This window comes from Lepeophtheirus salmonis, chromosome 5, assembly GCF_016086655.4.
Source record: "Lepeophtheirus salmonis chromosome 5, UVic_Lsal_1.4, whole genome shotgun sequence".
In the NCBI taxonomy this organism is placed as follows: Eukaryota; Metazoa; Arthropoda; class Copepoda; order Siphonostomatoida; family Caligidae; genus Lepeophtheirus; species Lepeophtheirus salmonis.
Window position 1 is genome coordinate 35,902,291 of NC_052135.2, and position 23,990 is coordinate 35,926,280.

Genomic DNA, 23,990 nt, shown 5'->3' on the forward strand with positions numbered 1-23,990 from the left:
AAAGAAATCAGGTATACGATACTTTATCGTATCAAGGGCATAGCCCCAGTAGCTACTTACCAAGTTTGAGATTTTAAGAGAATAAAAGAGTTTATTTTATAGGAAGATATAATCATTGATCTCAAATCCAGTCTGCAAACTTTTTCACCCTTAGCTAGCTTTGATTCCTTTTTGGGATAATTTTCTGGACGAAACACTAAATAAACCTTTAATTTCTTTGTTATATCCATATTTAATGACAAGAACTCTTGAAGTATTCCCACAAAAGGCAGAACACTATTGCAAAGCTTCCGAAAGTACCTGCAAGGACTTTTGTAAAATTCCGTGTATATATAGAAATGTGAAGTGAATTTTTATAATCGTAAGAATATTTCATATGTAAGTCATTTTTGTTGAAGAATAATATTATTTGGAAAAAATACTGTAATGAAAATCTATTTAAAATAGTACTTTAAATAGCTTTTATCTTAAAAGTATAATTTCTTATCTAAAGGGTAACTAAGCTGATGTTAATAAGATTTGACTGCTCTACGTTTCAAATATACTTCGTAAAATATGTGATATAGCAGTAATTTTTTAGTATGAAGTTGAGACACTATTGCAATAAGTCTATGGACCAAAATTTTCCCTATTAGTTGCACTCTGAGTATGTTCTAATATTAAGACTATAAAGTTCTAAGCAAGAATATAGACCATTTGGGATTTAAAAAATAGGAGACAAAAAAGATGGAAGTGACTTGGGAGTATACAGCCAATCTGTTCACCTAACCTCAATTGGGATGAATTATTAATATCAAAGTCAACAAAATTTTACTTTTTCCAAAAAAAAATTAGATTTCAGGTAGGTTTTTCAAATAAAAATCAGACTTTTTTAACATTTGATACATAAAATATGAACATATACTTGAAATGAACGAAAAATATTCCTTTGAATAAACTTAATTTTTAAATGATTATTGACTTTTTTTTTCAAATTTTTCAAATTTTTTTACTCAAATGAGTAAAACTCTCAAAAAGTTGAAAATAAATATTCTCGGAGAAAAATTATTTGATATGAAAAGAACTAGTTACAGACGCATAACCACCGTGTCAAATGCTAAAAATTTAATAAGGAAATCTAAAATATTTTTTATTACTTCCCTATGCAACATAGTTAAGTCCTAGTTTTTATAAAGACAAAAGTTCTTCATTATACTATCCTTTCTTAAGAACAAACTCTATCCAATTACTTAATGAAACATTCAAAAGAAAGACCCAAAATTAGTGACTCTGTTAGGGAGCCAATTACATCATTTTGTTTTCTTCAATTACCAGACATGCTATATTGGATATTTTGAATATTCACCGTTTAACAATATTCAATTTTAAATCAATAAGTCAACTTTCAAAGCGATGTCAGGCTATAAATAACAACTGAGAAGTAAACACGTATACATATTATGATAACCAATGTTTGTAGTGTAATAGCGCCGTAAGTTTCACTTATACTAGCAACATTATGATTCTCTACTTGGATATAACGAATATTAGGTTCCAAAGAACCAAATGTTATTAAAAAAATCTTCAATTTCTGAAATAGTCTCCCATCATCCAACAACCCAGAACATATGGGTTCAGGACTGCATCTGAGTTAACTTTTTTTATGTTTTATATATTTAGCAAAAAAACTGGTTAAAATTTTTGGTATCATGACAACACTAGATTCAACATTGATCATATTCAACGTATGTAGTTAGAGTTAAAACAACTTTTCGTAACCGACCTAATGACCCATTCCAAAAATGAAATAGGGAATTTATATAATAACAGAAATACTTTCATATATTTATATTTAATTTTTTATATGTGGGGAGGATATGTAATCTTTTTATTCAACGGATTATGTTTCATGAAAGACAATGATGTTTCTTCATTTGGTACGCCGTACAATGTATACACAACCATATGCTTAATGATAAAAATACACCAAATGTTGTGTATATGTAAATAGCTTATAAATAATATATATTTGTGTGACTGTAGCATTATTGATGTCAGCCATTTTGAGGTTCTAAACAAAATTGTTTTTTTACAAACATTAACGACAAGAGTGTGTATTTGAGCATCGAATTAGGATCAAATCAGTTCTTAATATGTGCAAAAACTATGTTTTAACAACAATATAGGATAATATTTCCATAGTGTAGACAATAGCTTAGCAATTACGTTTGGAAGGATAATTATTAACAAATTTCCCTGCTTTTTTTGTCTTAATTGATAAAAAAGTGGAACAAATTTAGCTATTTCAAAAGATATTATTTTGATTTATTTCAAATATTAATTTTTCTTATTGATAACAAGTATGCAATGTAGGTATGAGTTATTGTTTGATATAAAAAAACTGATTTGATAAAGTTTTACCAAAATGTACAGTGTGAGAAAGCAAATTGTGAAAAAATTTAACTGTAACAAGTAAAAGTAATTACAATATTCCAAAGAATTAATTTCTTCAGGAGTTATCAACAAATATAAACAAACATCATTTGTACAAAAAAATAATCTGCCAACCCTTTCATAGATTTCTTGACTTTGGATTGGAATACTCTGAAATGGCCCGTCTCGTCCCGTCCTCTTTATGTATCCAAAGTCGAGAGACTGAGTGACGAGGACAAAGGGGTTGGAAGAAAGTCTAGTTTTCGTGGATGCAATTAAAAATATGACTTCGGAGTTCATGTAAGACATTAATTTGGCAATTCAGAATTCTCCCGCAGGCACCACGATGAGTCATGCCAAGAGGACCATAAGTACAGCAGTAAGGGACTAAGGGCCAATATCCAATGTCTGTAAAAAGCGTTAGCTTTTTGTCAGATACCAAAAAAAGGTCCGGAACAGACTTATCCTCAACTGGATGAAACATCATCTGTTAATTATCTAGCTCTACTTGGACAAGCACCTCTGGTCCGTGGACGCTCGAAGCAACCACTGTTTGGCTTACTGTGCTGATGAGGTGGTATCACATTAATGCCATAGAGCAACCCTCTCTCAGGACGCTAGGGGTTGTTGGATCTAATTGCGAAAAAATCACCTTGTTTGTTCCCTAAGGGTCCCAAGATCGGCGGCATAAAGTAATAGGAGGTTTTATCAATAGTATTAATGACTTCTCTGAAGTCAAACGAATCTCAAGTAAACTATGTTTGAAAGCTGGACTCTGCACCTAGGTACAAAGCTAAACAACTCAGACACGGTGTCCAAGTGTTGGCCTTGGACATCGCATCCACCCTCTAACCCATACTGTAACCCCTTGGACTACGACTAAGGGGAACCGCCAAGAAAAATGCATTCATGTTTTGAAAACTTGAAGGATTTTGTTTAGAAGGAATTGGTCGTTATGCCCCTGGATTTTGTCAGAAAGATGTGTAAGGCGTTCATCCCACAGATTGAGGCCATGCTTGGCACAGATGGAGGCTACTTTGGAGATAATTGAATATTTATGTACCAATAAATATTGGAAGTTTCAAAATTAGACTCGGTGTTCTTTTTAAGAAACTTGAGGAGATATATCATGGATAAAAATTTTCACAAACTGATTCCCACATTGTATTTGTAATTGGGCCATGTAATTTATGAATTTCACATATCAACTATTAGCCCTCAAGATGTCCCTTTGATTATGATTCAACTTATGACATGAGTGAGACTCCTCTATCGAAAGAAAAAGAAGAGGATTGTATATTAACAAATCAATCCTTTCATTTAAGATGCCAATTCAGACGTCATATGATTAATTTATGCACATGTTTATGTTAATAGAGCACCTTCCCTGCATGTTTATATTCCTATGTGTTCTTGGATTATATCCATACATGTTTTAAATATACATAATTATAATCATAAATACGATTACATACTACCAACAGAATATGTACATTTATTTGATGCAATGTAGTTTGCTTCTTTCTTTTGGCCTCTATCTATGTATTTCTTTAAAAAGAAGAGAGAGAGAGTGAAAAAAAAAAGAAACTGTTTCATTAAGTTAATTGAAATTTTCTATGTAGGTTATATATATATAAGTAATACATACTTGTATGCAGGGTGTGCTAACTTTTTTATCATTACCCGTGTATACATGTATATACATATATGTACGTCTCTAGAACCTTTTAATTTTTTTTATGCATAGGCACCCATACATTGTTCAATGTACGGGTGCGTCAGATAATCTTGTCAAATTTTTAAATTATTTAAAAAGTATTCATAAAGTTTACTTCATTGTACTAGAATTAAAGTACTTATTCTTTGCCTCAATTTTATCGTGTAGTTATTGTTTGGAAAGTCGTCTATACATAAAAACCAAATTAATTAAGAACATAAACTGTTCTATACTACGGTTTTTTTAACCCTTCTTCGTTTTTATAACGCTTTCAGTGAACTAGTTTAAAAAAAAAACGGCATTGCCCGGAGTCATTATGTGTCGACGAACATAAAGATTTTGCTTGAATAATATATAAGATAACAACCAAAGACATCCTTGGTTTTACCCTCCGTTTCACATGATCCCAATAACACGCAGCTACTCACTCAATACTTAGACATTATCTCCTCGAGAATAAAAAAATAATAATAACAGATTGGGAAAAAAAAAAAAAAACCAGCATTTAGTACATAACTCGTTTTTCAAACCTCATCTAAGCCACATTCATTTTTTTAAATTTTATAAAAAGTACTTACCCCTTTCTTTCTTTTTTAATACCTATGAGTTGGCTGGTTTTCTTCCTTTTATAAAGCTCTCCCTGTATTTTTCTTTATATTCCATTTGTATATGAATCAAAGATCACTATATACACTACATCCAGTGACAATTTTTCATAAGCTCATAGATCATTTTTTACTCGCTAAATGGCTTTTAAAGTGAATCAATGTTACTGTTTAAAAATTTTTTACAATTAGTAATTTTTTTTTCTTCAAAAAAACAGATGTTTCCCTCAATTCAGTAAAATTGTATCCACTCACAGAATACTCAAATGATATATCATGGTCTCATAATGAAATTTCCTAATTTTCTTAATGGTACTTCCCTTTAGATTGAGTTGATGTTATTATATTGCTCATGAGTACAACTTTGTCTTCTTAATTGAAATTAACATTTGAACGATTAAAGTAGTTATTTCAATTAAACTTTGTATAATTTTAAAACGGTTCTATCCTTTTTAGAGTCTTAAATATCTATTTAAATACTGAAGGATCGCTGGGAGTCATTCTTCTATCTTTTTTATAAGAGTTACAGAGTTATACCTGTAAGAAAAATCGTGGAAGAGAAAATTATGGAACAATTTGAACTTAGAATAGAGCTCAAAAAAGAAGATTGATTGGTGGCAATGCCACTTACGACGTGGGATAAAATCAAACACAGTCACCACTAAAATTATGTGTATATTATACTTCAGTCAGACTATGGGCTCAATAATAAAGATGTCAGGACTCGAAGTTTTCATTGACAGATAGTTGATGGTGCTTCTACCGTTTTAACTATAATGGTTAAAACTAACTATTTTTCTGAACTGGCTTAACATCCTCTCTTCTCGTCTATGTTCACTGACATAGTAACTTGCTTATTAGATCTCTAGTCGGGTCTACTGACTTGTATTTTCCCACTCACTTATTTGTCGTTTGGTTTTGTTGATGTCATTATTAATGTATTTCTTCAGTATTATTTTGATAAATGTAAGATAAGTTTTTAATGAATTAATATCCATATGTTATGAATTTTCAAAAAGGCGAAGGGAAACGTAATAATATTACGCAAACTCAACTTATCATCTCTTTCATATTTAAGATTTTAATAATTATTTTTATGTCATGTTTTCTTCTGAAGTTTTTTAAACTTATTACAAATTTTTTATGAATTCTTATGTTTTGAATGTTAGTTTTAGAAGAATAAACCTGCTTGATATTTAAAAAAATAAAACTTGTAGTTAGATAAGATATTGAGAAAATAAATTCTTAACGTAAACTAATCTTAAGAACATGAGTTTGTAATTTTAACGATATATAATTTGTTATTTCTATTGCATAATCATTATATTTTTATTTTTGATACAAATGTTTAAGTAATATTTATTAATTTATATGAATTTTAGGAATACCCAACAGTTTTTGATAGAGATACTTATAGTATGTTCAGTTATAGCTACAATTTAATAATTTTATTGCTTCTGCAATACAGTTAATAAAAATCTCTAAACCTCGATTGTAAATGACTAAATAATAGAAAAATCCTAAGCAATACATTAATTTGACTAAAATAATCGAATATAATCGGATTTTTCAGAGTTTTAACGAACTAATATTGTAATATATGATTTTTTTAATTTGTCCATTTTTTTCATTACTGGATAACTATTATATCATCGACTAGTACTCCAAAACGGCTTTCATTTGGTTTATTAGTCATTCAATAACAAACTCTTTGTATTTATGAATGATTAATAATGTCTGTCGAGGTTAATGGTCAAAGACCATTATTTTTCTCCAAAGTAAGTTTATTATTTTTATAAATCCGAAAGATACTTTCTTTGTTCAGACTGAAGATATATGTACGGATGTGCAATTTGAGGTAAAATGGCACAAAATAAAGCTTTTTCACAAGACACGATTTGTTTAAAAATTAAATAAATTTTATTTTGTAGCTTTACAAATGAACAAACTAAACCGTTGTACCTATACAATTGTTTATGTCACTACTATAATGTCCAATTTTAATCATTTGCTGCTCATTTGTCCTAATATTGACATATGTCTAAAGTTATCTCTCCCACATGGCGTTGCTTTTGGTTTATTATTTCATCAAAGTACAAACAATCTATATCATACTAATTATTGGTTCTCCACATTTTTATTTTTATTATCCAATTTTGGTGCCATTTTGTTATAACTGAAATTATTCAATTTTTCTCTTGAAGATAGATTTCAAAGTACAAAATAAGATTGACTTCTACATACATAACATCTATATTAATAAAGCAAAGAGTGCCTGTCTGTCGTCTTTGAGTATGTACTATATATTTTAATACTGCGTGACTAATTGATCAAAAAAACCAAAGCTCAGTGCGCCATGTTAAAAAAGAAAGGGGGAGTTCATAAATGTATTATTCAGGCAAAGTTTGTTTGCATATTCACCTGTTTGTTGACACCTAATAATTCCGAGTATTACCGGGTACTCTTGCTTGGATTTCATAAAAACACAATTAACATGGATATACTAGACGAACCAAAGGAGAGCTTGAGGTAGATAAAAGGTGTGTCTACGAATTGAAGTCTCATTTTTCATCTTAAAAGAACAAAATGAAAAAAAAATATGCTTGTAATATAGTACATGTATCAGTATTACTTATTTTTTAAATTATTTTTGTACAATGTTTTTATAAATTACACCTCTTTTTAGAAATCTAACAAACTCTTAATCATAGTTTGTGTTCAAGTAAAAACATACATCATTGTTATGTAGAAAAATGCTCGTTAAAAAATTAATATTGAAAAAGTTATTAAGTAACTGTTGTTACTTGTTGTATAAAACTCAAGTGTTTTCGATAGTATATGAAAAAAATGCTATTTGTATGCCAAAAAAGCAAAAATTTTAGGTTATAAAGGTAACTTTTATATTTTTTGAGGAAAAAACCATCAGAAACACAACAGTTCAATCCAAGGGCATACGTAATTGGTTGACAAGTGATTTTTAGTTAATTAATGTGGTTTCTTTGTACGTATGAAAAACTAATCAACGATTGTTGGTAATTATTTCTCTTTTTTGATAATTTAATGTAGTTTATAATTATTTAAAAAAGGATGAACAAAATTGACATTATTTCAAATAAGCAACATATTATTCAAATAGGTATATACTTTTTAAATAGCGAATTTTAATTAATTAATTGCCTTTCACCAAATTCTGCTTAATGTAGTGTAAAATTAAGCTTTAGAGCAAACTTACAACACGATTACATCAGCCAAAGAAATAACATATATATCTTTTTACAAATATAAAATTGTATGAAAAACAAGTTGAAGAACTACGAAATTACCTGAACAAAAAGTATAGTGTAATTATAAAGCTTAGAAAATTGTTTGGAATTTCAGAATTTACATAATTTCCTGGAAATAAAAATACGGGAAAAGGGATATGATATTTTATGAATTTAGAGTATTCCATTGTCGTAAATCAAATTTATAAAACTCGTCAACTCATATCACTAGAAAAGATAAACTCATTATAACATAATATGTATTGAGTTTGATGAACTGTGGACGCAATTTTATCAAATTCTGGGATTGTGAGGCTTAAAGTTACATTTTAGGGGCAATTTGATGTGGAATTACTCAAAATAGAGCGCTTGTACGTAATGTAATCAGTCTAGAAATTGGTCATTTTGGCATTAGTTAACCAACTGCGATCTGAATTCTAGGATACTTAACGGATAAGGGAGCCTGGCTTTGATCGGAAGAATTGACGGATATATGCGTGTAAGAAAGGATGGATGGATGAATGGAAAACATATTTATTACAAAAGTGTGTTATGTATATATGTTTTTCTACTTTACACTAATATTATATGAAAAAAAAAAAAAAAACTGACCATAAAAATCCCTGTTCTAAAGCAACAGTTGATTTTGATTTTTTTCATTTTTAAAATTATTAAATGCATTTTCGGTACTTCAAAAAAGAAAATCTGCCAACAGCTATGCCTTCAATTTGGGGTTCCTTTTGACGAATTTTGAAATCAGTGATGTGAGTAAAACGGGGAATAAAAAGCCGATTTAAAGAACATTTAAATAAATGCTTATATAGTATGATAAACTATTTGAAAAATTAATTGCTCATTTATATTTGTTTTAAAAAAGCGTTAGTTTTAGAAAAGAGTTTGGATTACAATGAATGTAAGTGCAAAAAAAAAAAAGTTGAAGCAATACATCTTATAAATTAATGGATAATAATTGTTATCATTATTAGAGTATTTAAAAATCAATTATTAATTGTTATTATTTGTAAAAAGAAATAAAAAAACAATATTCAATCAATTACAGTTTTTTACAAGTTAACAGTATTTCCACAGATTTAAATAACATATTTATTACATATTGAACATTTTTAATTAAATTTTGTAATATTAAATATTTTTTTTGAAGCAATCATTTATTTAACCTATGTACGTGCTTGTGTTGTTTGATATACAGGTACTACAGTGGCACCGATATAATGACGCATTTAGACCGGGGTTGTAGTGAGGAGCTGCCCGGTTACCCACCCGGTCAATTTTGTTTATAATTTTTTTTAAGGTATTGAAGCGTTTTTCACTTAAAAATCGTTTTCAATTATATTTTTAATAAATTATGTCATTTAAATACATGATCATTATAGTTAAGTGTTATTTTTCATCAATTGCTCAAAACAACCCTCGGGTTTTTAGTTTATCAGTCCGGATTTATTATTATTTTTGCTATATTACAAGTCTAAAATAAAAACTTTGAGCTATATTTTTAAATAAAAAAATATTTTAATCGTATTTATGAATAAAAAGTAAAAACACTTATTTCAGTCCGTAATAACAAATATGATATTTTTATACATATTTTTCTAAATAAAAATATTTGTAGTTTACAAATTTTAGTCGCATTTTCACTTCTAATACGATATTTACATATACTTTCATTGACAAATATTCAATCAATTTTTGGCTTGATGGGTATTCCCAAAATTCACATAAACTAATAAACATTACTTAAATTTATTTATTCTCTGTATTTTAAGGATGGTGTCCTTTTCGTATTTTAGTCAATTTGAAAACACTAACATTTTCATAGAATCCAACAGGGTTGATAAATTGCGCCAGGCTTGGTCAAATGAATAGTTGGACTAGTTTTTTTACTGAGAATAATCAATCACAGTTTTGTTACCTCTCTGAAGTCTGCGCTTGGAGATGTCTTTTCTAGAAAATTGTTTATTTTCTATTAATTGATTTTTTCTTCATGGAGTCCAAATCTTTTTCAACATTGGCTGAAATTCTTTTCATTTACCAAACATTTTATTATCTGGACCCTGACTCTTACCAAAAATAGCCTCCCTTGCTCCTCCAATTATCCTCTCTGATATATTTTGTCTACAAGCGAAGTAGAAAACTTTTCGCCAAAGTTTGTCATCAATCAGTTTTGCTGCATCGTTGTTGATACCACTATTGATAGCTGGTGTGTCAAATCCTCGACCAACAACATTATTTTTCAGTTTCCATGTTTATAATAGGTCCAATGTAGCCTTTCATTCTTGAAGTACGATGGAACATGTTATGAAAGGAGCACCGAGAAATTTCCCTTCTTCGTACTGTGGAGCACATGAGACAAGTACCGTAAGACTATTAACAGGGTAATGCTTAAGAAGAACGTCCCTTAAAAGTTTGCCATCCCAGTGTAATGTACAATCTTTTGGTTGATTTGTCTTAAACATTTTCATGTATATTTGGCACAAGCTATAGCGAGTGTTTATCCTATTTCGTATACTTTTTGAAGTTGATAAGTTAAAATGGTGAAGATCTGGATCTCCTACTTTTAATACTGCAGATACCATGGCTGTAGTGTGGCTGTGAGACAGTGATAAACAATCTGAAATACTGCAAATATCTTCATTTTTAAGAACTGAGCATGGAAATTGGAGATCTTATGTGTTAGACTTTGATGAGAATACATTTGTGATCATCAAATCCTCACTAGAAAAAGAACCTCCACAGTTCACTGGATCTTCCTCACTTAAGATGTCCTCTAGTTATGTTTTGCAGAAGGTACTGGTGTTGAGATTCTATCTTGCCTTTATTCATGGGAGCTCTTTTCTATTAACTTTTTTTTCCAGAAAAAAAAAATATATATTCAAAATATAAAAACAAGCATTCTTTAATATCTGGGGTAAAATTTGTACACGGGCACAAATAAATGATTAATAACGTATGCATAAAAATGATTTACATTTTATTGGCTTTGATTTGACACCCATATCAATGCTATACAATAAGCCATTGCGAAGTTATAGTCAAAATAATACAAACAATCACGGTTTTTTGCTTTTTTCTAGAGCCACCAACAATAAAAATATTCTAGGTCCATGCAGCAGGCAGTGCCGCGGTGTAAATCCAAATTAATTGTATAGTTATTTCCTATAGACCCTGGAGAAGGGGGAAAAAGTCAAATATTAAAAGGTTTGAAAAAAAAATTTAAAATTTGAACAGGTCTAATGTGGGTATATCTGCTTCTTGTGTCCTTTACCACCAGTTAATTCTGTAAATGTTCTCGATTTAATAGACTTGAATCTACCTTCCGGTGGCCTTCTTCGATACATAAACTGATGCTCACTCTCAGTTCTTCTAATAACAATACCAAATCACAAAGGAATAATAAACTTAAAACACAAGATAAAAAAAAGAAATACAATGTTAGGATGCCGTAAGTGAGGACTTGAATCACCAGTGATGCTAATCGGGAGGATTTTAGGTATCTTAAAAAAAAAGAAACCAAAAATCAATATGGTAAACCTAACTACTTGAAGAATGTTTGAGAGGAGAGCAGCTTAGCTGCCATTATGTTTCAATAAATCAGCTACAAGCACGCGTTACAATGAAGAGAAGGAGATGAAAAAAAAAGGAAAAGGAAATAGGGAAGAATTATTCCAATGTCAATCCTCAATTCTAATCTGAGTCCAGCAAGGACTCACAATATTAATTTTACAACAAATCATCAAAGTGACTCTCTGTCTTTCATTTAAAATTAATTAATTAATTCATTCATTGAAAAAATTTATATTTATAAATGTATCTGAATATTAGTAGATGTATTTCTTTCAAATTACTTCCACCAACGTAGCTGATGGCCTCCGTTTGTTTGCTAGTTTGTCTATTTGTAATCAGGATTACTCAACAATTTACAGACCGATTCTATTAAAACATCGTTGAAAGATTTTATATGTTAAGATTTAGATGTGTTTAAATTTTGAAAGATCAAAGTCACACAAAACATTAAAAAGCATAGAGCATAATTTTGTAACAATGGTTTTATAATTATTCCTCAATAATTAAGGATAGAACATCATCTAATTATTAAGTGACTTAGATGTGAGTTAACTCATTATTGACGGAGAATAATACTGAGGATTTGCTGGGATTTATAAATACAAGTCTTCGTTGTACTATGAGTGGAATGGAGGATCGACATTGATAATTGTAGAAACTTCTGCTTATAACCTTATTTATTTCCACTCTTGACTTTTATTATTTAAGTTGAACCAACGAAGTTAATTACAACTAAATCGATGAAACTCTTGAAAGTGCCTGAAATCAACGAAGCTTAGTTTAAAAAACAATATATTTTCTTAATATTCTTTATTATTTAAAGGCTTAATTTACAATATTAAGCTTCGCACTGCATGATTTTTTTCCGCTTTGAATAGTATTTGATTAAAAATAAAGGAAATGGTTAAAATTCAAATTTATCTTTAATTTTGGATAAAAGAATCACACCTTTTTTGTATTATTCTTTTGGATTTATTTTGTATTCTTGAAAAATGTATAGATTGAAGAAACCTAACCTGAATATACATGTGTCTTAATTGCTATTTTTTTCTAAAGCTCTCTTTGGATAAAATTATATATGTTCCATTGGGGCAATTATCAATTCAGCAATTTTTCTCATAGGGCAATTTTCGTTGTACCCATTTTCTTTACAATTAAAAAAAAGTATTTTAGCTTCTCAATACCTTTCAAGCTGGATATAATACACATTTGTCTTTTTGTACATGATTAAGAAAAATAGTCAATATTTAAAATACTTTATACTTAAGAGCTCAGATTTAAATTGGCACAAAAGTTCATTTTTGAATTGATAATATAACACAGTTTCTCTTAGAATTATCTTCATTATATGAAACTATATAATCTGGAACATATGGGCTTTGAAAGCAAGATTTGTACATGCATCAGTTAAACTTTTTAGGCATTTTATTAGTGGCATTCTTCTTCAAGAACACTATACTATTAAAACTATAAAATCATTTAATTTTAATTTAAAATGTATTTCAACTTTTTTGGGATGCGATTAAATAAAACATTTATGCGTCAAATAACTTGATTTCAGTAATATAATCAACAAAGCCGACAAATTATTTATTTTCATTTCAATTAATTCAAAATATAGGGATAAGCTACAGGGACAATCACAACATTTGATGAATTACATTTTTTATTCAATTTATGCAAAACCTGGAATAATCTTTGAATCAAATTTAAAATATATTAAATATATAAAGGCATCCTTTGTAAAATTTGACAAGTCTAAGTGAAATAAATTCGTATTAATGGAACCGAAAACAAACAAAGAATTGCTATTCTTTCTGATCTTCTAGACATAATGTTGTGAATAAAAAGTCTTTTCTACTGTTTTCTGAATGTATCATAGTTGTTTTATTCTTTTATTCTGAAAATGCAAGAAAAACAATCTGATGCAATATATAAGGTGCAGCAAAACAAGTTTAATGAATCAAAAAGTTTTATTTTTGTTTCATAATGGTATTAACTATTTAAAGTTTTGAATCATTATATCAGATAGTTCATTGTCTAAACACTGAATATACCAAACTTCAACATTTTAATGTCCTGTTATTGTTTTCTTTCTTTTCTTTAAATTATTTTCAAAAAAAGTTTTAAAAATAGTTATTTATAGAAAAATTAATTGAAATATATCTTATTTTATAAATATGGGTAATTAGTGGATACGATGATTAGTAACGGGCGATGTCTCAAATATATTAAAAATATTGGTTTTTCCGGTTCCATATACTGATTTAAACGAACCGTAAACTTTTGACAACAGATTTGATGGGACCAAATTTAGCTCTCTAGTATGATTATCTGTAGAATTATTTGTATTCAAACAATTTAACAAATTTCAAATTATGATAATGAATTGAGAAAAATGTTTTTTTTTTTGTATATTAGAAATTTTCATAAATCATACCAATAAAAAATCTAGAAGCAATTAGTTACATTGTATAACATGTTTGTCAAACTATTAATTGGAAATATTATTTTCATGGCAAATGCACGTTCCTTACTACTCGAACATATGATAGCAACTAACGGTATTTCCAAAAAACAACAACTTTAGAATGGAACCACGCTTACTCTGCTTTCACTTTTATCGCCCGATTGCCACGCATTATAATAATGAAGTTATGTTGCTGCACATTGTATATGCAAAAAAGCATTGCAAAATAGTGTTCAGTTGTCTATTTTGTGTTATTTCTTCATCTTTATATCTCGCTATGTGTCACTAATCAGTTTGGAGTGTCTGATATACCCATGTGCCAATTGCAAACAAATGTCATTGTCTAACCCGTGTAGATCCGGAAAATGTTATGTAAAACCCCAAATGAGGAAAGATTAGTGTCATATTATATATTCAAGTAAAAAAAAATATTTATTTAAAAATTATAAAAGCATGCAAATATAAAAAAATGGTTTAAATATAAGCAGAACGGCTCACATTTTGTTTATATACATCATAAAAAATATTATTAAAATTTTTATTTCTTGATTAGTTTCAAAATGACTAGAACTCATTTTTTATGACGAATTGTATTCACACGTACATTTAGGAGACCCAATTTTCTTCTGTAATCAAACTTTATACTAGTTGTGCCAATTACATTATGGAAAACCAGCTTAATAACTCAACAACTTTATTTCAATTTATTGAATAGCAAATGAAGTATTTCCTTATTCATTATAAACAAATGAGATCACAATAAACGTCGTCAAAAATATTTTTTTAAACGACATATGTTACTTGTCAACAGAAATAGTAATTCATACTATTCTTTCTACAAAATGATTCTGGATTAGATTTGTTTTATTCAAAAAATTAGTATCGTACATTTCTGACAGCAAATTATTCTTATCAATCCTTTGAAATCCCTGCAAATTGTAAATCTACATGCAAAGTTTATTGTCACAATGAAGGAATTATAAATTAATAATTGATATATTTGAAGGCAATAAAGGAGCCAAACTAATTAAACATGACAATCAGGTGTAAAATGGTTTATACAAGTAATATATGGAGAAAAAAAAAAGTTTTTTTGAATTTTTTTTCTCCTAATTAATACTTTTCTAAATACCTACATATCGTATTTTAGGATACAAACCCAAACTCACACTTATCAACAGGGTTGTTTCAGATGTAAAAATTTTTAAATTTGTGACATTTTGGTTAAATATTATATAAACAAGTGTTTTTTATTATGTTGCATATGTACATCAAAAAGTATTTAAATGTTAAAACTTGCCAAGAAAAAAAAAGTTTATAGGTGCAAAAAGTGAAAATATAAAAATATAACTTTTGAGTCGAAGATTATCACTGCAAGAGTTAAGTTTTGATGCAATAAACTCCCTGGGATGTGAAGAACAACATTAAGGACTGACTTAAGCGTATAAGATAAATACTTTAACTGCCTGGATATAACCCAATACATCATGGGTCAGGAGAGCAGTGATGACTTAAATTATCTTGGGATAATAATATAAGATGTTACCATAATTATAAGAATTAAAAACTGAATTTTAAAGACATTGTAGTTGTAGAAGTAACTACCATATATCTGCTCTATGTTATTCGTCAAAAGTTTGAAATGTTGAAAAATTTTGACTTCAATTCTGTAATTTTAATCTTTGACCTTATGCTGTAAAAAAATTACTATAATATTTCTGCAACATAAACGATTGTAATGTATTGCGTGATGTTGAACTTTAACATCTCAAAAATGTAATGGTCTGTTTATATAATTATACTTCATCGTCATACTAATTGTTAAAAAAAATTAGTCTGTAACTTTTTTTTATCTTTCTTACAAAAATTTTAAAAATTATTTTTACTAAAGATTTAGAATTAACATAGTAATTTCATAATTATGGTTACATCTTAGATAATTATGCTAAGAAAATTTAAGTAATTGTTGCTCTCCTTATCCGTGATTACAGGGGAAACTATCTTTCATTTTTTGGAATAGACTATGGCTGTTGTCAAAATATAAATTAATTTTTTTATTGTAATTTGAATGTTTTTATTTGCTTTCACCAGATGATTAACAAATTTGTTTTTAAAAAAAATTAATCAAATTTCAAATTTTGAGGAAAAAATTACAAATAATATGTATGGACGTCATGATATGCTGCCTTAATTGTCCTTAGTGTGGGATGAGTTGTGTATTTAGAAAAATTACAATGGATGTATGGTTTGCTATGAATTAGTTTTCTTTAGCTCTAAATTCTCATATGTAGATATGGATTTTAAATTTAATTTTTTTCCTTATCATTTTCAGCTTTCTGCCTAACTGCAGGTCCTTTGGCTCAAATCAAACTCAACTTACCCATTTAAAAACAAACAAACATTATCCAGTAGTTTTAATCTACAATTTAGTTGGGATAGATATTGTAATAGTATATTTAATAGAAACATGGTGTAGCTTATATAAATAAATGATATATAATAAAAATAAAAAAAAATATATATAATAACCTATAAGTTTTTAGATTTAAAGATCCGAAATATTATTTTGAGACTAAAGTAAACTAACTTCAAACTTCCTTTTTATCGGAAATAAGTAAATAATTGTATAATAAAAAAATGTGTGGCCGTAATTTTGTCATTGGATCCTGAAAAACAGGCAGTGACTCAACTCTACTACAGCAAAATATAACTGCAGTTGTTAAAATTTGGATTTTTACAGTCAACTTTGTATTGATTAGAAGATCACTACATACAAATGTTTTGGCATCTTTCTACTTTCCTTTCATAATGGTAGGAAATGATTGACGTAATAAAGATAAATTTATCCATTTATTTAGAGTAATATAATATGTAATAAGGAATGTTTATTTTCTTAGGCTGTCCTTCAAAGTACTACCTACACACGCTTTTACATGTATACTGATCTTAATTAATACAATATATTATTATTGTCCATTATTGCAACAGTATTTATATTTAAACTAATTAGTTATATGTATGTATAATGTATGTTTACTAACATTCAACAACGCCTCCTGTAAAAGAAAATAACAAAAAGAAGGAGTAAAAATTTTCAAGTGATCGTTTAGTCATTAAGTAAAGTGGATAATTTATTCGTGTGAAAATTAATTACGGTTTTACACACATATGGTACATTAATAATAATAGTTTTATTCATTCCCTTTTTTCAAGATATTGAATTATTATTATCATTATATTATGAAAAGGAAAGAATAAGAAGCTGGTTTTTGAAGAAATGGGTAAAAAACCCTAAATACTCACACATTTTTATACAATTAAAAATCAATCATACTAGACGTACTTTTTCATTTGGACTACTAACATTGTACATTTCCTTTCCGACAACTGGAAAGATGAAGCCTAAAAATATATGCGACCATGTTGCCCAGTGGACATTGAAGTAAATTTGTTTAGGTTTGATTCAAGGTCTCTCCCAGAGAAGAAAATATACATTATTTAAAATAATGTAAATCGTGTGTATTTTTTACCTTCCTTTTTTTGAGAATTGATAATCCGAAGAATGAATATTCTATTTCTCAGCTGTTGTCATTATTATTTAACTCCTGAGTAGTTTACTTCCTTTCCCACTACATTCTATTATATTAACAACCTGATTGAACATTCGTGTGCCCTCACAGAAGACAAAGCCTTGAGGATTTGTTGCAGAGTTAAAATTTGAAATCCTTGTTGGACCCAGAGGTGAATTGAAAATCGACATTGGAGTAATTTTTGCCAATGTCATTGTGCCCATAAAGTCATGTTCTTAATCCCTTGCACTTCACTGCGTGAGTCTACATCGATTCTAATGTCGGTCTTGTTCACCACCAAATATCTTCAACTTGAATGCCGCTGTCGAGAAGCACTGGGTAGCAATGACTAAGGAGATGACTATCAACAGCTGTAGGGTGTACAAGAAACGACTGGAAGGCATTATAAAGGTCTACGGAGGTTGTATTGATGATTGAGGTAGAGGAAAATCATAGTATTGATTTTCAGAAATTTCAGTAGAAAGTGAAACAAATGACCTGAAATATAATTAAATTAAATTGTAAAAGGCTAAGTGATGCAATTATTTTGTTAGAACTGGTATCTTCCTTTTGCACTTTTGGCTACTAAAAACTGCTTGTCCGATGGGATTCAAGGGTTTTTGAAATTTTGCAAGACTTGTGCAATGTGCATTACTTTTTATAAAAAATCAAGTTGAATTCAATTATAGTAAAAATTATTGATGATCTAACATACATTCACATACTACAGTTGTCATTAGTTAATCAAGTGCACTCATTACGTATCCTCTAGTAACCCTTTACTTTTACTCAGATGTAGGTAGGTATACGTATAATTATACAAGGAAGCTCCCTCATTAAAAAGCAAAACATTGTTTTCTTAATCATTTTCTAATGAATATGATGGGTGCTTTTTTTGCCAATGAAATTTAAAAAAAGAAAAAGTTAAAGCAACTTTCTTTTATTAAAAATAACCTTCCAATCGAATTAGTTAAAATAATTAATACATTAAATAAGCTAATCAATTTTAATCATTATAATAAGATGGTTTGGTACTTATTGTGATAAAAAAAAAAAGTTTTTTTTTTTTTTTTTTTTTTGGGGGAGGGGGGAGGTGTTTGACCAAAAGTTCAATTTTTTTGATGTTTATTAGCCTGCAGAAGTTATTTTTTTCAAAGTTTTAAAACAAAATGCAACTTTTGGTATTGATTTCATACTATATTTCATGATACTTAAGCTTTAATATTAATTTTATTGTATGTAATTTTTCTTCATAGCTGTGTCAAGTTGATACAAGAGCGATTGTGATAACTAATGATAGAAAATAATTGAATTTATCTTTATATTTTAAACAAATTGAATTTATTAAAAAATATTTTGTTTTTCTTTCTTTCTTTAGCAGTTCTAAATGTGAAAGGGATATTACAGGAGTTTTCTAGCAAACGTGAATCGCATAAGATCACTGTCCAATCTAAATCATCTAAATTTTTTATCATCAATATTTACGGTAGGCAATTATTAATAGCCCTAATAATTTAGATCTTTTCTCGAATCTTGATAAAAAAAATTAATTTTCACATTAGACATGATAAAAACTTAAAGATTTTACAGAAAGTATTGTGTTACTAACACCTTATAAATATATTGAAAGTATGTAATAACGATGATAATTTATAGTGCTATAAGAAAATAAAGATTGAATATGATATTAACATTGCATCGCTTACTGTAAGGAACGACAGTACCAAAATATTTTCCCAAACCATCTTCAAAATATAAAATTAGACACAACTTTAAAAAAAGTAATTTATTATTCCAAGTTAAATTTTGCTGGAAGAAAAATTTCAAATTATAATTCAAAAGGATCTTAAAAAGAAGCTATACACTTTGGTATCACGAATAAAGATTTTAATTTGTCCACCAAAGAATCTTCAAATAACTTTAAAGAGGTTTATTCAGAGAAAAAGAGAGACCCTTAGACGTTTTAATGAAGATCAATATCTAGTTTTTAAATCATGTTTCTCCCTTTGCTCGAACATTTCTTCTCATATTGTTAACTCCTTCAGAATATTTGAAGTCGTAGAAAAATCAAAATTGAAAACGAAACTTTGCAAAGTCTTAAATACCAGAGAAAAAGAAAAAAATGAAACTACACTGTCCTCAGGAATTAGATAAATAGTTATGAGTAGAGCTGTACTTGAAAAAAACAAAAATATTCTTGGTATTTTATGGTCTGTTTCAAAAACTTGTAAATGGGGAAAAGGAAACATTTAAAGGACGGCTAAAATTCAAGAGTTCTATTTTTTCCCTAAATAACGTGGAGAAATATATTGGGGAAAAAAGGACAAGTCTTATGGGCCTAATGAAATTACTACGAAGGTTCTTATTTGTAAAAAGAAAGAAATTACTCCTTACATATTATATTTAGAAAGGGGAATTGAAAATTTTGGCAGACTTCCTCGGGCTGTGATTGCTTTAATTTCAAAAAAGGGAGATGGCTGGGATTTCAATCACTGGAGACCCATTCCAATGTTAAAAGATTTTTATGAAATTTTGACAGGTATTATCAGTAGACAGATCTAGCCAATTATGAAATCGACGATTAGCTCAGAGCAAAAGGATTTCTTTAAAAGCAGAAGAATGTAAGATATTTTGACCGTCATCGACGCAGGAAATTATCGGAAATATTTTGGAACAGTGGTTGCAAGATAATTTTTCAAAGCATTCAAATCTATCGAGCACAATCATGTTTTGTTTTGAAGATTGAGGGAAGACTTTTACGAACAAAAAAAAAATATTTTATCCGGATAAGTGTACTAAAAAATACATGCATGTTATGAATAAAGACAAAAAAAAGAATATCCCTCCTTTTTACCTTATTATATACAGGGTTGTTCAGACCCGCATTGACAAAATTTATTACTTTTTATTCAAAATAATACATTTTAGCGAGAAAGCTAAAATAATATTTATTTTATATATTGGAAAAGGTAGAACAAATATTATAAAAATTATTCAATAAAGCATAAAGCCTTTTTGAAATGATTGACATGATTTACGCACTAAGGATTCAGGTAATGCGTCCCATTCTCACTCATATTTGGATTTAAAATATTCAATAATTGGATGTGGTATTGCTCCTACGTTCGACTCTAGATAATCATTAACGAAGTAATCGAGGGGATTAATATCTGGGCTCGAAGAAGGCTAAAAGATTTTGGCCAAAATTTCTTATTAGACTGCAGCCACTCTTGAGTTTGTCTTCATATATGTGCAGAACCGTTCTGCTGAAAAATAAGTTTCTTATTTTAGGACTTCCAGGATTTATATCAAGTATATAACCTTCCTTGATATAAATCCCAGAAATATTCAAATATATTTTTAAATGTACAGTAGGTTCCAAAATTTTGGATATGTAGCGTGCTTGGTTCATCTGAACACAATTTTGAAGAAAAACTAACGGAAGCTTAAAACTTTGACTTAAAATTCCGTCCCATACTATCAAAAAAGCTGCAAATTTGGACTTGAGGATTTCTCTAATATCTGATGGAACCTCATTACCTAGACTAGCTTGATTAGGACATTTTGACGGTTGAACATGGCGTTCAGGACTGAAGCTTTTGGAGTTGAATTTTAAGATCCTTATGGACTGTCCTGAGTGCACAACCGCTCGGAATATTATGTTCAGCTGCCAGTTAATTAGCTAATCTTCTTGAATTCCTATAAATATAAATAATAACAGTAGATAGCCGACCCAACATTGGGGGTCCTTAGAGTACGGAGATTTGGTGATCGCGGCCAACCTTAATAACTACCAGTCTTTTCATACCGTTCATAGCTTTGTGGATGAATTGGTAGTGAAATATTCACACAAGGGCGTTTTTAGTTTCCAGAGGCTTCATTCGTTTTTATGGAACTCAATAACTTTTTCTCTTAGAGCCTCCATCTTGACTGAATGAAAACTGATTCTGACTTATCTCTTTATCTAGTTAGTGGGAAGAGGGGAAAATTAACAGCTTTAAGAAAACATAGGCACCAAAAAGTAGTGAATGGATGAATTATGGCAGAAAAAATGAAATTTGTCAACACGGATCTGAACGACCCTGTATGTGTCAACTTGCCCCATGACTAATCTTTGACTTAAATAAATATGTAAGCTAATTCTTGAATTTAAGAAAAAAATAAATACCATTCCTAATAGGTGAAGTGTTAAAGTACTGCTTGTAGATACATACAATTAAAGTTCTCTAAGAAAAGAGCGGTTAAGGGAAAAATGGACAATTCAATCTAAAAACTAGCAAGACAATGTTCCTAACAACGACCTAAAATATCATGTTATTGTTGTGACGTAGTCACTCTTATTCTTTTCTTTTCGCTAGAAGAGATACAGCCTGTTCAAACTGGCTGAGTCCCTGGAGGAACATTTAGCAGGTTCTAATTTTAAGCCAGTCAGAATTGAGAATTACTAAATCCTACCATCTTTGCCTTGAGTGTCAACTCTTTACCTAGAGTCCTTTACATACTATAACTGGAAAAATATGAACTTGGTACCGTCACCCCTATCAATTTAGTTGATATAAAAACTTAATTTTGTATCTACAGAGTGTTGGTTATAAAGATAATAAAGAGTTTGTAAATTGGTAGACTTGATAGGATAATTATATGTGGGCTCCTGGTGAGACGAAGAAAAAATGCCATTTTAAAGTCATTTTGTTGCACGGAAATACAAGAAAAAGATAAAAACATATCATGTCAGTCGAAATGGATGGAGAAATTCTTTAAAAGAAATCAAAGAACTTATGAAAAATTATTACAAGAAGTAAATTAATTATATTAAATATTTTTTGATGATGCTTTAACAGTATTAAGGGATTTGGAAGACCATTTTTGTAAAGTCAGAATAATTTTAGAAAATACAGAGTAAAGAAAATCAATATAAATTTAAATTAAAGATGGATTTTCTTGAAATAAAAACAACAATTTATGAGTTATATGGTCCAAACTTCAAATCCAAGCTTTGGTTTTCTAACATAATGAATTTTTTTTTATCCAAAATTGGTGAACGAGTGTCTAATAGTATAGTGGGGGACCTTGACATTGCCCACTACCCGTACCGTGACACTTCTGGCTATGGGGGTTTCTGTAACAAAAACAATGCCAAATATATAGAAATGGTTATTCATGAAAAAAAAAAATTAGTGGACAGGGGTTTGTGTTTGATGAGTTTACACCAAAAATGACTTTTACAGGGATAACTATATGTTGTAACAAAATACAAAGTCGACTTGATTATGTTCAGTGTTGAAGTAGATTGATGCATTTTTTGGAAGAGCTTATGGTGATCCCATCATACATTTATGAACATTGTCCAGTTCTTGCAGCATTCAATAATCCATCAAAGTCTCAATGATCTTTCTTGAAACTGAATGTGTATCTCCTAGAAGCAGAAATAACTTGTAATCATTAAAAGGAACAAATTGTTATTTAGTGCTGATAAAACCTCTTCTTGGGATTGCCTGGGAAATATCGAAAATTTGACAAGAAAAATATCCATTCATAAAGACACACAGAATGCCGTCGAAAGAAAAAAAAATTAGAAGCTTCTGGAAGAAAAGAGGGATAATAATATTACCACGACTCCGAAATTGAAGGAGATTATAGAACACTGATAAGAATAAGGAATACAATGGTGGAGTTGAATGTAAAAGGGAAACTTTTTTACAGACAGCTGGAGAAATTGCTTCCCGGAGGAAAAAATATTTTTCATAAAACTTTCCACATACAAAATATCGAGAATCTGGAAAAAAATATCAGCAGAATCATGTAGATTTTATTCAGAATTATATAATTGTTTGGTGTGTAAGTCAAATAGACTATGTGATTTCTGTTTGAACCGAAGAATATCAATGTGACTTCTGGTAGAAGTGAAAAAATTTATTTAAATCGTGATATATTCTTAGATATAGATTCAATAGATTCATCCATCACTGAAAAATAAATTATGAAGTTCATCCAAGATTATGACAAAAAAATTAAAAGCCCTTGACAATCAGGGTTGCCTTTTCAATTTTTCAAAAAGTTTAAGAAGTTACTTTCTCTAATCAACAAAGATGTGTTAGGGAAATATTCAAGAAAGGTTTTGTTCCTGACTTCATGAGCACTCGATCCTTAATTTTAATCCTGAAGAAGAACAAGTCAAAGTTCTTCTTTAAAAATTTCCCTCTTTAATACTTCATACAAAATACTCACCGGAATATTGAACCTAAAACTTTCCAGGATTCTAGCCTGCATTATATCAACGGATCAGAACGGACTTATGGCATAATACCTGATAGAGGATATACCACACTCTATACAAGATGATATAGCCTTATGTTTATCCTCTGAGTACGC